At 45.3% G+C, this 19,399-nt stretch overlaps 1 protein-coding gene across 1 annotated transcript in view; it reads right to left on the bottom strand.

The window, feature by feature from the left end:
• Positions 1-5,256, bottom strand: part of LOC136771622 (tenascin) — a 32,877-nt gene extending 27,621 nt beyond the window's left edge. The window contains exon 1 of the mRNA XM_066724038.1: positions 5,114-5,256. The gene's annotated coding sequence lies outside the window, so the exon portion shown is untranslated. The remainder of the gene's footprint in view (positions 1-5,113) is intronic.
• Between the last annotated feature and the right edge of the window lie 14,143 nt (positions 5,257-19,399).

The raw sequence follows: 19,399 nt of genomic DNA, 5'->3' as shown, positions 1-19,399 counted from the left end.
TGTAGTGACTGTGACTGTAGTAACTGTGACTGTAGTGACTGTGGCTGTAGTGACTGTGACTAGTAGTGACTGTAGCTGTAGTGACTGTGACTGTAGTAACTGTGACTGTAGTAGTGACTGTGACTAGTAGTGACTGTAGCTGTAGTGACTGTGGCTGTAGTGACTGTGACTGTAGTAGTGACTGTAGCTGTAGTGGCTGTAGCTGTAGTGACTGTAGCAGTAGTGACTGTGACTGTAGTAGTGACTATAGCTGTAGTGGCTGTAGCAGTATTGACTGTGACTGTAGTAACTGTGACTAGTAGTGATTGTGGCTGTAGTGACTGTGACTGTAGTAGTGACTGTAGCTGTAGTGGCTGTGACTGTAGTAGTGACTGTGACTGTAGTGACTGTAGCACTAGTGACTGTGACTGTAGTAACTATGACTGTAGTAGTGACTGTGGCTGTAGTGACTGTGACTGTAGTAGTGGCTGTAGCTGTAGTGACTGTGACTGTAGTGACTGTAGCACTAGTGACTGTGACTGTAGTAACTATGACTGTAGTAGTGACTGTGGCTGTAGTGACTGTGACTGTAGTAACTGTGACTGTAGTAGTGACTGTAGCTGTAGGGGCTGTAGCTGTAGTGACTGTGACTGTAGTGAATGTGACTGTTTGTAGTGACTGTAGTTGTAGTGACTGTAGCTGTAGTAATTGTTACTGTGGCTGTAGTGACTGTAGTGACTGTGACTAGTAGTGACTGTAGCAGTAGTGACTGTGACTGTAGTAGTGACTGTAGCTGTAGTGACTGTGACTGTAGTGACTAGCTGTAGTGACTGTAGCTGTAGTGACTGTGACTGTAGTAGTGACTGTAGCTGTAGTGACTGTGACTGTAGTAACTGTGACTAGTAGTGACTGTGGCTGTAGTGACTGTGACTGTAGTAGTGACTGTAGCTGTAGTGGCTGTAGCTGTAGTGACTGTGACTGTAGTAACTATGACTGTAGTAGTGACTGTGGCTGTAGTGACTGTCACTGTAGTGACTGTGACTGTAGTAACTGTTACTGTAGTAGTGACTGTGGCTGTAGTGACTGTAGTGACTGTAGCTGTAGTGGCTGTAGCTGTAGTGACTGTGACTGTAGTGGATGTAGCTGTAGTGACTGTGACTGTAGTGAATGTGACTGTTTGTAGTGACTGTAGCTGTAGTGACTGTAGTGACTGTGACTAGTAGTGACTGTAGCAGTAGTGACTGTGACTGTAGTAGTGACTGTAGCTGTAGTGACTGTGACTGTAGTGACTGTAGCTGTAGTGACTGTAGCTGTAGTGACTGTGACTGTAGTGACTGTGACTGTAGTGGCTGTAGCTGTAGTGACTGTGACTGTAGTGGCTGTAGCTGTAGTGACTGTGACTGTAGTGAATGTGACTGTTAGCAGTGACTGTAGCTGTAGTGACTGTAGCTGTAGTGACTGTGACTGTAGTAGTGACTGTGGTTGTAGTAGTGGCTGTAGCTGTAGTGACTGTAGTGACTGTGACTGTAGTGGCTGTAGCTGTAGTGACTGTGACTGTAGTGAATGTGACTGTTTGTAGTGACTATAGCTGTAGTGACTGTAGCTGTAGTGACTGTGACTGTAGTAGTGACTGTGGTTGTAGTAGTGGCTGTAGCTGTAGTGACTGTAGTGACTGTGACTGTAGTGGCTGTAGCTGTAGTGACTGTGGCTGTAGTGACTGTGACTGTAGTGACTGTGACTGTAGTGAATGTGACTGTTTGTAGTGACTGTAGCTGTAGTGACTGTGACTGTAGTAGTGACTGTGGTTGTAGTAGTGGCTGTAGCTGTAGTGACTGTGACTGTAGTGGCTGTAGCTGTAGTGACTGTGGCTGTAGTGACTGTAGTGACTGTGACTGTAGTGGCTGTAACTGTAGTGACTGTTACTGTAGTAGTGACTGTAGCTGTAGTGACTGTAGCAGTAGTAGCAGAATAACTATTTCTTTATTTGAACCATTTATTTGGGTTGTTTTCTGGGTTTTTCTGTCTGGGTTCTTGGGTTTTTCTATCTGAATAGGTTTGCTTTTCTGTGTTTACTTAGTAAATAGTTTCACTTTCACAATTTAACTTTGATTACTTTGGAAAGAGAGAGAGAGAGAGATGAGGAGAGTTACCATAGACTGGATCCCACTGAGACGCAGTCACAGTCAGTGTTCAAATTGTGTCAGGGGGATACATATTTCCTTTTTACATCCTTATTTATGGGGATAAATATTACTATGAGGTGATTCCCCGTTATTCCACAAGTATTAACAGGCAGGCCCAGTCATTAACCTTAATGTACACACTCTGTATGAGCATAAATCACTTTTAAACTGTCTTACAACCTGTTTTATTACTTCAAAATGTCTTTATCAAATATTTTTCCTTATCTATAAACACATGCTGTAATTATCCTTAATTTATACAAAGAGGTAGTAAAGAAAAAAAAACAATTAATCTCTGTTAAACATAATTAAACAAAACAGCCTCTGTTTTGCATGAAAACATACACCCCAAATGCAGTGGTGTACACAGACTCTCTCAGGGACACGGGCAACATCACCTTACCACCTGAACTAAACAATATCAGCTAGTGGCTGCGTCACAAACTAGCTGCTGTTCAACACAGTGGTGTAGCTAAGAATTCAGAATGCGCGATTCTGGCTCATTTCGGAGTCGAAAAACTTAGGTCAAAATCTCCATGAAATCTGGCAGATTTTAAGATCATAAGAAAGTTTACAAACCAGAGGAGCCCATTCGCCCCATCGTGCTCGTTTGGTGTCCGTTAATAACTAAGTGATCAAGGATCCTATCCAGTCTGTTTTTGAATGTTCCCAAATTGTCTCTTCAGCCACATCGCTGGGGAGTTTGTTCAGATTGTGACGCCTCTCTGTGTGAAGAAGTGTCTCCTGTTTTCTGTCTTGAATGCCTTGAAGCCCAATTTCCATTTGTGTCCCCGGGTGCATGTGTCCCTGCTGATCTGGAAAAGCTCCTCTGGTTTGATGTGGTCGTTGCCCTTCATGATTTTGAAGACTTGGATCAAGTCCCCACGTAGTCTCCTCTGTTCCAGGGTGAAAAGGTTCAGGTCCTCAGTCTCTCAGTAGGACTTTCCCTTCAGACCTGGAATAAGTCTGGTTGCTCTCCTCTGAACTGCCTCTAGAGCAGCGATATCTTTCTTGAAGTGTGGAGGCCAGAACTGTCCACAGTATCCAGATGAGCTCTAACTAGTGCATTGTACAGTCTGAGCATCACTGCCCTTGTGCTCAATTCTACACTTTTGACAATATACCCTAGCATTGTGTTTCCCTTTTTTTATTGCTTCCCCACATTGTTTGGATGGAGAAATTGAGGAGTCCACGTAGACTCCTAGGTCTTTCTCATGCGTTACTTCATCCAGTTCTATTCCTCCCATAGTGTAATTATAGTGGACATTTTTGTTACCTTGCACATGTCCACATTGAATTTAATCTGCAAGGTATCGGCCCACATCTGAATATTATCTAAGTCCCTTTGAATAGCCTGTGCTGCCGAGATTGTATCTCTCTTTTGACTCAAACATGCCTCACAACTATGCTTCACTATGGGACACATCCGGCGAACAATAAAACATAAACCCACACTATGCAGGCAAACTAGACTCAGTTTCTGGTGCTTGTCAATGAAAGTAATGTATTTCAGTGCAGCTCAGTTATTGAAACGGGTGAGGATGCATAATTTTCGATTTGTGCCCCTGCTACAAATATGCGTGTTCATTGGAAATCATCTGTTTCCGCCACTGATGATTCAAGTCTCCTGCTGTGACGCCCAATTAATCAAGAACATCTCCATCAATTAGTTTGAGTTTCTTATTTATGTACAGGTGTGCGAGCCCATTAAGTCTTTCTTCTGTCCTAGTGCAGCACAAATTTGTTTTGAGTAGTTTTAGCACTGAATGATCACTCGCCTGTTGCCATGCCCCTCCCCGCGCGCAAATACGCCACTGATTGCATAGTTATAGTAACTCAAGTGTAACAACAATCCTAAATCTGAGAAGAATTGTATGTTTACACTTACTTAGCAGATGAAAACTTGACAAGGCTGCGCTGTCAGTCACTGCTGTGAACTGATTGACAAAACTGCACGTGTTTAAAACTTCACTGAGGAAAACACATCTAATCTGGAACACTGAGGAACCCTGGGAGAAGAGGACGAAGTCACCTCATGTCAGGGCATTCATTTCGACAAAAAAATCTAATTGTATTCAATGACTTAGCATGGGATCCCCCAAGTTCAAAATGTTCTCTCTTATGGGGGGTCCCTTAACTCTAATAGGGGGTCCGGGACCCCCCCAAGCCTGCCTCAATTCGGAACCTGGTCACAGTGCCCTGCTGACTGCTGTTGGATTTCACAGCCGAGCGTACGGGGAGTCTGACACAGGGCTACCCTGAGCACACAGACTGAGCTCACTCGTGTTACAGCACAGACTGCGGCCACTGCACTGGACTACACACACACACACTCAGTGTCAGTGCCAGTGCCAGTGCCCACTCCGGCCCAGAGCCACTGACCTGAGCACACACTTGCCCTTCACCAGCTCAGGACAGCTCTGTTCACTGCAGACGACACAGCACTACACAGCACAGGACAGCACTCTGTACATTGAACAGCTGAGGTCAGTGTTACTGTAATCAATGGACATTAAGATCCATTCATTGTGTAGTAATGTAGGGAATTACTGCAGTAAATGAACACTGTAGATTGGCAGTTTAACTATATTTATTTATAATTAATGTTTATAAATTCATCTTTACCAATTAGCAGACTTGACATTGGTTCATCTCTCACTCTCTCTCTCTCCACATCTCTCTCTTAATGTTTCTCATCTTTTCTCTCTTTCTCTCTAGCTGTGTGTTTCTCTGTCTCTGTCTCTCTCTTTCTCTCTGCATCCTGGTAACAGTCTCTCTCTGTCTTTCAATTTCTTTCTCTTTCTTTGCCTCTTTCTGACAGTCCCCCTCATCCTCTCTGTATCCGTCTCTCTATCTCTTTGTCTCTGTCTGTCTATCCATCTCTGAGTCTCTGTCTCTCCTTCACTCTCTCTCTCTTCCACCAGACAAGAAAACAAGATGCATAACCTTACCTGCAAAAAGGTAAATGTAATTTCTTTCTTGCACTTTGTCTCGTTCTCTCTCTGTTTATCCGTCTGTCTATCAGTCAGTCCGTCAGTCCATCAGTCCTCTGTGAAATCCTGTGATTGACTGACAGAGAGGGAAAGAAGAGAGGAGGGAAAAAGAGTGAGAGTGAGAGAAGAAGGGGAGGGAGAGATGGAGGGAGGGAGAGGGGGAGTGTGTGAGAGAGAGAGAGAGAGAGAGAGAGAGAGCAAGCAATGATCAGAAATTTTGTCATTCTTCAAAAATTTCAAACTCCTTCTCTCACTCTCTCTCTCCCTCTCTCTCTCAGTGATGTAATGCAATGTTTTACAGGCCCCTTCTGGGTGTTGAATTACTCTGGAAAACAGCTGAATGATTTTTTTTAGATGTTTTGTGAATTTTTGCGAGGAACAGAAGGAAAGTGCAGACATCCCTCTGATCCGCTCCCCTCTCATCTCCTTCTCCAGCCCTCTGTTCCTCTGCCCCTCTCATCCCCCTCTCCCTGTTCCCTGTTCGATTGTGTTTCAGTACATATTCCACTATTCCACAGTTCTCTCTCTCTATTGTCCCACGGTGAGACTTTATTACTGAGGGTTCCTCTGTCACCTCCCCTGTCTCTCTGTCTCGCTAATTTGCAATTTTCCATTTTCTCTCTCTCCATCTCGCTCCACGTCTCCCTCTATCCTTGCTTCCTGATCCATTGTGTTATGTACATTACCCTATACCTTACTGATCTCTCCCTGTCTGTTTTAATGTACACCAGACTGCGCAGTTTTACGATTGTGTTCTGCTTATTTAACTGCTTCTGACGGCTTTAACACCCTCTCTCTCTCACACACACACACACACACACTCAATAACAATAAAAAAATAATAATAATGAATGGAATTTATATAGCTTTTCAAAGACACAACTTTTTTTTTACTTAAAAAAAACAGAAATCAAGATCAAACTACTAAAGACACTTGAAAGAAAAGAGGGGTGTGAGCTGAGAAACAGTATGTGTGAATTTGTGGGGGGTTATGGGTAGGTCTGGTTGAAGAGGTGGGTTTTAGGAGGGACTGAAAGATGGTGAGGGACTCACGCATGGCTGCAGGGAGGGAGGTCCAGAGCCGAGGGGCAGCCCTCGAGAAGGTCCTGTCACCGAAGCTCTGGAGCTGGAGATGGGGATGACAAGGCGGCAGGCTGTGAGCGTGTGGGTTTATAGAGGGGTAGAAGATCTCACACACACATACACACACACCAATTAAAATAACCTTCAGCGTCCTCCACAACTGCCTTCAGAATCCGAGAGCAACGTTCACACAATGCTGCATCAGTTCCAGGTTTTCTCAATGGCTTGAGCACATTCAACACAACACCCCCCAATTGTGACAGGGTTTGCAAAATGACCCATTTCTTTGGCAAAAGGCCACTGTCTGAAGACCGACGAATACATGTCACAAAATCAAGTCAGTCCATCGAATGAAAGATGGGGCTGAGAAGAGGCGAGTGTGGAGGGAGGCCCTGCACGGCCATGGGTGGATGGGTTTCAGTCCACTTTCTTGGGTCCATGACAATTCATCCCCGACAATTCGCCCTCATAATTATACATTCTCCACTGATTTGTAACCATGAGTGCATTCACTTATTACAGAGCCATAGAACACACATGTGTACAGGCCATATAAATACACACACACACATACACAACTATTTTGTATTTGTTATAATGTGTGTTTTTAGTTGATAGATTAATTTGAGGCTATAACCCCAATAATTAAGTTTTATACAAATAGTCACAACAGCTGGCAGTGATGGCTATAGGCTACTTAAAACAGGTTAAAGTTGCATATCAGTGTTTGCAGTGGTTAGGGACCAGCACTGTGAGCTTGGTGATCAGGGTTTGATTCCAGATCAGTGGAGGGTGAGTCCATCTGACAAATATCACTTATTCATTTGTTATTTTTTCACGTAGGCGTTAAATGCAGTGCATATGTGGATGTCATTATTATTATTATTATTATTATTATTATTATTATTATTATTTCTTGGCAGACGCGCTTATCCAGGGCGACTTACAACATAAGTGCAAACAAAGTGCAAAAATACAGAGAAGTACAAGGTATCAATCATTACAAATTCAACTAGTTAAAACATAGCAATTCAAGATAATACATTTTACAAATTCCAATTACAATTTACACAAGTACAGTAAGAGACTTCCTACATCCTGGACGGTGAAAGCTAAGTGCTGTCAAGATGTAGGGTTACAGGGAAAGGGAGCAAGGAGGAAAACAATCAAGAACGCAAGGAGCATAATAAGCTGAAGTGCTATCTAGCAGGGATAGAGGACTAATGTTACAAGTGCTGTCGGAAGAGATGGGGAGAGAGAGAATTTAAAGGAGTGAAGGAGAGGAAGAAATCTGGCAGAGTGGGAAGGTTTGGAGAGGTGGATGTTGAAATCTCCCAGGAGGATGGTAGGTGAGGACAGCGAGGGGAGAGAGGAGAGAAGAAAGTCAAGTTCGTCCAGGAAGGAGGCGAGTGGACCAGGTTGACGGTAGAAAACTAGAAGGAAGAGGTGAGAGGGAGAGGTGATTTCCACTGCATGGAATTCAAAGCTGTGGGATGAGATGATTATTATTATTATTATTGATTTCTTACATTAAGTTTGGCTGAATTCGAATACTGATCCACTCTAAGTGGATATCAATGAGTGAATTTGCCTTGCTGTCTGATTTGCTACTAGTTCATGTTCCCTGAACTGTGTTATTCAATTCTAATTAGGAGAAGTAGCCTTCAGCCGTTGCTGCCAGCTGTTGGGACTAATTGTATAAAACCTATAGCCTTAAATTAATGTATCAATTAAAAACACACATTATAATAGATACAATAATAGTTGTGTGTGTGTGTGTATTTATATATATATTTATATAGCCTGCCTACTGTATATACAGATGTCTGTGTTCTATGGCTCTACAATAAGTGAATGCACTCATGGTTACAAATGCTCAAATGGAGAACGTATACTGATGGGGGTGAATTGACGCGGGGACAAACTGTCATAGGGACGAATTGTCCAGGACGAATTGTTGCACTGTCCCACATAACCACAGTGTGTGAGTGTGACTAGGTGTGCTGTGTTGTGTGGTCCAAGAGTGGGGACGTGGGAAAGAACACCTTCTATTGAGATGCTGAAACACATGGCAATATCCCACCTCTCTTGCCTGAACATTGACTGTGGCCCTGTGACCAGTGAGCTCCTCCCATGTATGCTCACTCTGGGCAATTTGAATCACTTCATCCATGTATTTGAGTACATGTGACAACACATTTATCTCAAGGGAAACACAATAAGAACACGGGTAGCCATTGTAACTGTCTGACACTACATACTGTAAGGAAATGCATGACTGTGATGAGCCTGACCTGTACACACTGGAGCCTCATCTCTTCACTCTGTCTCTGTTCCAAAGAAGTGTAATGTTCTGCAATGGCCATGTCAGTCACCTGACCTGACTCCACTTGAGCAGCATTTCACTTTCTGAAGGCAAACCTGAAGGCAAAACACCCCAAGAACAATCAGGATCTAAAGACACTGCAGTGCAGGCTTGTAGAGCATCACCAGGGAAGAAACCCAGCATCTGCTGATGTCTATGGGTTCCAGACTTCAGGCAGTCATTGACTGCAAAGGGTTTGCCACCAAGTATTGAAACTCACAATTTAATTAATGATTATGTTAGTTTGTACAAATACTTTTCAGGCAGTAAAACTGGGGGGTCCACGTATACAAATGGGTGCAATTCCTACACTGTTCACCCAATTTGGATGTAACTACCCTCAAATTAAAGATGAAAGTCTACACTTAAAATACATCTTAATTGTTTCCTTTCAAATCGATTGTGGTGGCGTACAGAGCCAAAATGATCACAATTGTGTCACTATGGACTGATTGCTGATTGAACACATGTACAGTGGAGATTCTCTCTTGTGGGAGTGTGTGTTATTGACTGAACAATTGTTCTAATTTAGTTTGATGAGACTTACCCAGTTGATTGTTGTGTCTTGTGCAGTGAGCTGTGTTTACAGTTTTGCACAAATGTGTTTGGCATTAAAATTTTGTGTGAAAGCAACCATAAATTACTTACTGTTTTGCATACATGTATAACGTTCTGCTCCTTTACGTTATGGTGTTGGACATGTGGACCACAGTTTAATTCACATTGAGAGAGAGAGAGAGAGAGAGAGAGAGAGAGAGAGAGAGAGAGAGAGCATTGTGGAGATATAGCATGAGAGAGGGAGGGGGGAACAAGGTGAGTGTTGTGTCCAGGTTTTATTTTAATAAACTGATCCAACACAAGTAACACATCAAAGAGGGAGAGGGGGAGGAGGGGAGAGAGGGCGAGGAGGGGGACAGGGAGAGGGAACAGGGCAGTGTTGTCCTGCTGTATTATTTTAATATACCGTTCCAACTCAAGCAGGTCACAAACGCTCGCCCCCTATCTCACCCTACATCTCTCTGTACCCCTCACCACCCCAGACCACTGCAACGCACACTGGTCAGGAGCAAACACACAGTCCAGTGAGGTACAGAACAACAGATACACACAGCACAGCACAGACACACACAGACACAGTACAGACACACACACAGACACACATACACACACACACAGTACAGTACAGACACAAACACACACAGTAGAGACACACACAGACACATACAGTACACTACAGACACACACACAGACACAGTACAGTACACACACAGTACAGTACAGACACACAGAGACACACACAGCACAGCACAGACACACACACAGACACACATACACACACACACAGTACAGTACAGACACACACACACACAGTAGAGACACACACAGACACATACAGTACACTACAGACACACACACAGACACAGTACAGTACACACACAGACACACACAGCACAGACACACACACAGACACACATACACACACACACAGTACAGACACACACACACAGTAGAGACACACACAGACACACACAGTACAGCACAGACACACACACAGACACACACAGACACAAATACACACACACAGTACAGACACACACACACACAGTAGAGACACACACAGACACACACAGTACAGCACAGACACACACACACACACACACACACAGTAGAGACACACACAGACACACACAGTACACTACAGACACACACAATACAGTACAGACACACACAGACACAGTACAGACACACACACACAGACACACATACACACACACACAGTACAGACACACACACACACACAGTAGAGACACACACAGACACACACAGTACACTACAGACACACACACAGACACAGTACAGTACACACAGAGACACACACAGCACAGCACAGACACACACACAGACACACATACACACACACACAGTACAGACACACACACACACAGTACAGTACACACACAGTACAGTACAGACACACACAGACACAGTACAGACACACACACAGACACACATACACACACACACACAGTAGAGACACACACAGACACACACAGACACAGTACAGTACACACACAGACACACATACACACACAGTAGAGACACACACACAGTGCAGTACAGACACACACACACAGTAGAGACACACACAGACACACAGCACAGCACAGACACACACACACACACACAGACACACATACACACACAGTAGAGACACACACACAGTGCAGTACAGACACACACACACAGTAGAGACACACACAGACACACAGCACAGCACAGACACACACACAGACAGTAGAGACACACACAGACACACACACACAGACACAGTACAGACACACACACAGACACACATACACACACACACAGTACAGACACACACACACAGTAGAGACACACACAGACACACAGTACACTACAGACACACACAGACACAGTACAGACACACAGACACAGTACAGTACACACACAGACACACACAGCACAGCGCAGACACACACAGACACACATACACACACACACAGTACAGTACAGACACACACACACACAGTAGAGACACACACACAGTGCAGTACAGACACACACACACAGTAGAGACACACACAGACACACACAGTACACTACAGACACACACACAGACACAGTACAGTACACACACAGTACAGTACAGACACACAGAGACACACACAGCACAGCACAGACACACACACAGACACACATACACACACACACAGTACAGACACACACACACACAGTAGAGACACACACAGCACAGCACAGACACACACACAGACACACATACACACACACACAGTACAGACACACACACACACACAGTAGAGACACACACAGACACACACACACACAGTACAGTACACACACAGTACAGTACAGACACACACACAGACACACATACACACACACACACAGTAGAGACACACACAGACACACACAGACACAGTACAGTACACACACACAGACACACATACACACACAGTAGAGACACACACACAGTGCAGTACAGACACACACACACAGTACAGTACACACACAGTACAGTACAGACACACACAGACACACATACACACACACACACAGTAGAGACACACACAGACACACACAGCACAGTACAGTACACACACAGACACAGTACAGTACACACACAGCACAGCACAGACACACACACAGACACACATACACACACACACAGACACACACAGTACACTACAGACACACACACACACACAGTACACACACAGCACAGCACAGACACACATACACACACACACAGTAGAGACACACACAGACACACACAGCACAGTACAGACACACACACAGACACACATACACACACACATAGTAGAGACACACACAGACACACACAGTACACTAAAGACACACACACAGACACAGTACAGTACACACACAGACACACACAGCACAGCGCAGACACACACAGACACACATACACACACACACAGTACAGTACAGACACACACACACACAGTAGAGACACACACACAGTGCAGTACAGACACACACACACAGTAGAGACACACACAGACACACACAGTACACTACAGACACACACACAGACACAGTACAGACACACACACAGACACACATACACACACACACAGTACAGACACACACACACACAGTAGAGACACACACAGACACACAACACAGTACAGACACACACAGACACAGTACAGTACACACACAGACACACACACAGACACAGTACAGTACACACACAGACACACACACAGACACAGTACAGTACACACAGACACACACAGCACAGTACAGACACACACAGACACAGTACAGTACACACACACAGACACACATACACACACACACACACACACACAGTACAGACACACACACACACACACACACAGTAGAGACACACACAGTGCAGTACAGACACACACACACAGTAGAGACACACACAGACACACACAGCACAGCACAGACACACACAGACACACATACACACACACAGACACACATACACACACACACAGTACAGACACACACACACAGTAGAGACACATACAGACACACATACACACACACACAGTACAGACACACACACACAGTAGAGACACACACACAGTGCAGTACAGACACACACTTAACACAAGCCAGTGCAATGACAATGGCAATGACACTGACAGGAGCACGGGTACCAGCTCGTACCTGGGAACCCCGGTACCCTCGATTCCTGCAGGAGGGGAGAGGGGGACGGGGCGCCCATCACGTGTGCCGCTAAAACGGTTCCCCAGCCAGATGGGGTTTCATGAAAGAAAAAGAAAGAATATATTTACAGTACAGTATATAATTTATTTATATACTTTCCTGCATCTGTTTCTTTGATGAGTTTAACATGTGGATGAACGGGGCCTCGCTGCTGGGAAAGGAATTACTCAAGAAACACGAAAACACATTTACATGAATCGACCATATGACTCCACTGCAGCCGCAAGGACAGCTTCACACAGGACTTCAACACTCGCATCTCCTTCTGCATTACCATCAGTCAGTCAGCGTTAATGTGCTGTAGTGTCCAGTCAGTCAGTCAGTGTTAATGTGCTGTAGTGTCCAGTCAGTCAGTGTTAATGTGCTGTAGTGTCCAGTCAGTCAGTCAGTGTTAATGTACTGTAGTGTCCAGTCAGTCAGTGTTAATGTGCTGTAGTGTCCAGTCAGTCAGTGTTAATGTGCTGTAGTGTCCAGTCAGTCAGTGTTAATGTGCTGTAGTGTCCAGTCAGTCAGTCAGTGTTAATGTGCTGTAGTGTCCAGTCAGTCAGTCAGCGTTAATGTACTGTAGTGTCCAGTCAGTCAGTCAGTGTTAATCTGCTGTAGTGTCCAGTCAGTCAGTGTTAATGTGCTGTAGTGTCCAGTCAGTCAGTCAGTGTTAATGTACTGTAGTGTCCAGTCAGTGTTAATGTGCTGTAGTGTCCAGTCAGTCAGTCAGCGTTAATGTACTGTAGTGTCCAGTCAGTCAGTGTTAATGTGCTGTAGTGTCCAGTCAGTCAGTCAGTGTTAATGTGCTGTAGTGTCCAGTCAGTCAGTGTTAATGTGCTGTAGTGTCCAGTCAGTCAGTCAGTGTTAATGTGCTGTAGTGTCCAGTCAGTGTTTGAATGTAATAGTAAATCACTATCTCATCTATTGTGTACATTATTACTGCAGAGGGAGAGGGAGAGAGTTAATCCCTTTATAGGAAATATCCTTTCCGGCAAAACATGAAGTAGAAAGAGAGGGAGAGAGCGAGAGCAACAGAGGGAGGGCGGGAGTGTGGGGTGCTGTGTGGGTCAGTAATAGCTCATTTTCCACAGTGAGACAGGGACTCTGTGTGTCACAGATGAAAGAGCGACTGTGAAAGAGAGAGGGAGAGAGAGAGAGAGCGAGAGAGAGACAGGGAGAGAGGTGGGGAGAGAGCGGGACATCAAACATGAAAGACCCTTATTGAGGCATGAGGGCGAGAATGTGAGCAATGTGCTGCAGCAATAAAATAAATACCAAATACTTCACATTAAAACTTGGTCAATACTGCCGGACTGTGTGTGTGTGTGTGTCTGTACTGTGTGCGTCTGTACTGTGTGCGTCTGTACTGTGTGCGTCTGTACTGTACTGTACGGTGTGTGTGTCTGTACTGTACTGTGTGTGTGTCTGTACTGGACTGTGTGTGTCTGTACTGTGTGTACTGTGTGTGTCTGTACTGTACTGTACTGTGTGTGTGTGTGTGTACTGTGTGTACTGTGTGTGTCTGTACTGTACTGTACTGTACTGTGTGTGTGTGTGTACTGTGTGTGTCTGTACTGCACTGTGTACGTCATTCTGTACTATATTCTGTCATTCTCAACTGTACTGTGTGTGTGTGTGTCTGTACTGTGTGCGTCTGTACTGTGTGTGTCTGTACTGTACTGTGTGTGTGTCTGTACTGTACTGTACTGTACTGTGTGTGTGTCTGTACTGTGTGTGTGTGTGTGTGTACTGTGTGTGTCTGTACTGTACTGTGTGTGTGTCTGTACTGGACTGTGTGTGTCTGTACTGTGTGTGTGTCTGTACTGTGTGTTTCTGTACTGTGTGTGTGTGTGTACTGGGTGTACTGTGTGTGTCTGTACTGCACTGTGTACGTCATTCTGTACTATATTCTGTCATTCTCAACTGTACTGTGTGTGTCTGTACTGCACTGTGTACGTCATTCTGTACTATATTCTGTCATTCTCAACTGTACTGTGTGTGTCTGTACTGTACTGTGTGTGTGTCTGTACTGCACTGTGTGTGTGTGTACTGTGTGTGTCTGTACTGTACTGTGTGTGTGTCTGTACTGGACTGTGTGTGTCTGTACTGTGTGTGTGTCTGTACTGTGTGTACTGTGTGTGTCTGTACTGTGTGTGTGTGTACTGTGTGTACTGTGTGTGTCTGTACTGCACTGTGTACGTCATTCTGTACTATATTCTGTCATTCTCAACTGTACTGTGTGTGTCTGTACTGTACTGTGTGTGTGTCTGTACTGTGTGTGTCTGTACTGTGTGTGTGTCTGTACTGTACTGTGTGTGTGTGTGTCTGTACTGTACTGTGTGTGTGTGTGTGTGTGTACTGTGTGTACTGTGTGTGTCTGTACTGCACTGTGTACGTCATTCTGTACTATATTCTGTCATTCTCAACTGTACTGTGTGTGTCTGTACTGCACTGTGTGTGTCTGTACTGCACTGTGTGTGTCTGTACTGTGTGTGTGTGTGTGTGTGTGTACTGTGTGTACTGTGTGTGTCTGTACTGCACTGTGTACGTCATTCTGTACTATATTCTGTCATTCTCAACTGTACTGTGTGTGTCTGTACTGTACTGTGTGTGTGTCTGTACTGTGTGTGTGTCTGTACTGCACTGTGTGTGTCTGTACTGTACTGTGTGTGTGTCTGTACTGCACTGTGTGTGTGTCTGTACTGTGTGTGTCTGTACTGCACTGTGTGTGTGTCTGTACTGTACTGTGTGTGTGTGTGTGTCTGTACTGTGTGTACTGTGTGTGTGTGTGTGTGTACTGTGTGTGTCTGTACTGCACTGTGTACGTCATTCTGTACTATATTCTGTCATTCTCAACTGTACTGTGTGTGTCTGTACTGTACTGTGTGCGTCTGTACTGTGTGTGTCTGTACTGTGTGTGTGTGTCTGTACTGTGTGTGTGTGTGTGTGTGTACTGTGTGTACTGTGTGTGTCTGTACTGCACTGTGTGTGTGTCTGTACTGTACTGTGTGTGTGTGTGTGTACTGCGTGTACTGTGTGTGTCTGTACTGTGTGTGTGTGTGTGTGTGTGTACTGTGTGTACTGTGTGTGTCTGTACTGCACTGTGTACGTCATTCTGTACTATATTCTGTCATTCTCAACTGTACTGTGTGTGTCTGTACTGCACTGTGTGTGTCTGTACTGTGTGTGTGTCTGTACTGTGTGTGTGTCTGTACTGTGTGTGTCTGTACTGCACTGTGTGTGTGTCTGTACTGTACTGTGTGTGTCTGTACTGCACTGTGTGTGTGTCTGTACTGTACTGTGTGTGTGTGTGTGTCTGTACTGTGTGTGTCTGTACTGTGTGTGTGTGTGTGTGTACTGTGTGTACTGTGTGTGTCTGTACTGCACTGTGTACGTCATTCTGTACTATATTCTGTCATTCTCAACTGTACTGTGTGTGTCTGTACTGCACTGTGTGTGTGTCTGTACTGTGTGTGTCTGTACTGTGTGTGTGTGTGTGTGTGTACTGTGTGTACTGTGTGTGTCTGTACTGCACTGTGTACGTCATTCTGTACTATATTCTGTCATTCTCAACTGTACTGTGTGTGTGTCTGTACTGTGTGTGTCTGTACTGCACTGTGTGTGTGTCTGTACTGCACTGTGTGTGTGTGTGTGTACTGCGTGTACTGTGTGTGTCTGTGTGTACTGTGTGTACTGTGTGTGTCTGTACTGCACTGTGTGTGTGTCTGTACTGCACTGTGTGTGTCTGTACTGTACTGTGTCTGTACTGTACTGTGTCTGTACTGTACTGTGTGTGTGTCTGTACTGCACTGTGTGTGTCTGTACTGCACTGTGTGTGTCTGTACTGTACTGTGTCTGTACTGTGTGTGTGTGTGTCTGTACTGTACTGTGTGTGTTTGTATTTAGCTGTAGCTTTACTGGGGATTCATAACTGATCAGATAATATTTTCCCATCAACAGAGACAAAACTCTGTCACATTTCTCCTCTCTTCCTTGTCTCTCCCCTTCCATCTCTCTCTTTCTCTCTGTCTGTCTCTCTCTCTCGCTTTGATTTTCATCCACCTCCCTTGAGTGCTGTGTTTCCCAAAGAACAATAATAAAAACGTGGGGAAACTGAGCCAGAATGGACACCTGCCTCCTTGCCCTGTTTCCAATCCGCGGCCTTGAACCAGAGTCAAGATGGACGCCAGAGATCATTGCCTAGTTTCCAGCTGGGGACCAATATTTATAGAACTACAGCCACACTCTCTCTCCACACTCAACCAGAGAGACTCGCACACACAAATATAGACACACATTGCAATCAGACAGTTTCACAGGTACACAGAAAGTACACCTATACTACAATACAGACACACCAATGTACACACACTGCAATAAACACACAATACAGACACTTACACTACATTACACACACAAAACAGACACACACACACACACACACACACACACATATCTATAGACACACTGTGAAACAATCATAATGGCCGCTCCCACACTGTGTCCATGTCCCACTGGTAGCCATTAAACAGGAGCCAAGATGGAGGCTGAGACACTGCGCCCAGTTTCCTGTCAGGGGAGACAGATTTTGAATGTCCAGGTTCAAGGAAATACCAGAGAGAGAGGAGAAGAGGAGAAGACAGGGAAATACAGAGGAGAGAAAGGAAAAAACAGGAGAGAGAGAGAGAGAGAAGGACGGGGAGCTAGAGATCCAATCAGTCCTCAGGTGTGAAGATAATGAGGTGGTAATTGGGGCTCTGGCTCGTTAATGTTTTATTGTTTCTTCAGACACACACTCACATCATAACACAGTTGAAGGGGATGGCAGCTGCACAGCCCGGCCCAGCTGCCCCACACTCTTCTGCCGTAGTAATACTTTACACACGTCTAGTTGGCCTGTTGTGCTGATATCGGGGGTGTTTTGGGTAAATTGCACAGAAACGGACGAGGGAGTGTCCCTGAGAGCAAGTCTGTCTCCACTGGAGAGCTGTGTCACTAGTGCAGATGTAAACACGGCAGGGTGCGTCCCTGGTGAACGTCCAGGCGTCTCAGAGGTCTGAAGTGTTCACTGTGGGGGTGTTAGTGAGACAGGCAGTGAACTTTAGAGTGAAATAACTGGAGGTTTCAGTGCTGTGGTCTGCAGTGTTCGCGTGTGAGGGAAGCATAAGGAATAGATGCACATCAGACGGGGGGGGGGTCCTGCAGTACACACACACACTTACAAACTCACAAACACACACACACACACACACACACACTTGCACACGCACACACACAGTGGAAACTACAGATCCTGGGAGACAGAGACTGAAACAGCAGCAACATCTGCGTCCGAGTCTGAGTCAGATCTCACTGTTTACCACTGACACACTCACAACACACACGCTAACACGCACACACACACACACACACATAAACACTGAATGACACACTCACCACTCACACGCTAATACATGCACAAACACTGACTGACACACTCACAACACACACGCTAACACACGCACACTGACTGACACACTCACAACACACTCACACACACGTAAACACACACATGCATGTACGCACACACACACACTGACTCACTGCAGGATACACTAAGAGAGAGAGAGAGAGTAGATAACAGGCAAATCCCCTGGTAATATTCCCTCATGGAAAGAGAGGCACAGAGGGAGGGAGACAGACAGAGGGAGGGGGACAGGGACGGAGCAGAGAGGGACAGATTGGAAAGAGCGGGAAAGAGTCATCGTGAGAGAGGGAGGGAGAGGGAGCTGGTAGAGACAGTGCGCTGAGGTCATCATGCGTGTGTGTGCTGTACCTGTGTGTATGTCTGTGACCGTGCACGTGTTCGGTACGAGTGTTTGTGTGAGTTCATGGGGGGGCCGGGGGGTATTATTAATATATGAGATAACGAGCACGTTGCCCTGACGACTCTTGTTAGGCTCCAGGCTTTCTCCGGGCTCTAACGAGGCGGGTCAGGGTAATTGGATGACATCATCTCCTGCCTGGGCCTGAAAGCCGATGATGTCATCATTCAGCCATGTCAGTAAATCACTGACACCCTGAAACAGGCCAGAGAGAGAGAGAGAGAGAGAAGGGGGGGTAGAGGGGCAGAGAGAGAAGGAGAGTGCTGAAGAGAGAGAGGGAGGGGAAGGGGAAGGAATTGGACTCTGGACATGAACCCTGACTGAGATTTCGAGACGGAGAGATGGAGAAATGGAGAGATGGAGAGATGGAGAGAAAGAGCTGGCAGGTGACGGTGCGTCTGTCAGCACCAGCCTTTACATTAATTTCCTTAACGAGCTGCAGTCCAACTAACAGGAACGGAAAATAATGAATGCAAAATACCAATCTCTCTCTCTCTCTCTCTCTCTCTCTCTCTCTCTTTCTCTCTCTCTCTCTCTCTCTCTCTCTCAATCAGTGCTCATGTCTATAGAGTCCAGTGTAATATCTCAGGAATAGAGAGAGAGAGAGAGAGAGAGAGAGGGTGAGAAAGAGCGAGAAAGACAGACTGACACTCACAAAGACAGACACAGACACACTAG

This window comes from Amia ocellicauda, chromosome 15, assembly GCF_036373705.1.
Source record: "Amia ocellicauda isolate fAmiCal2 chromosome 15, fAmiCal2.hap1, whole genome shotgun sequence".
NCBI classification, from domain to species: Eukaryota; Metazoa; Chordata; class Actinopteri; order Amiiformes; family Amiidae; genus Amia; species Amia ocellicauda.
Note: the sequence above shows the minus strand (reverse complement) of the source record. Positions and strands in the feature narration are given on the sequence as shown.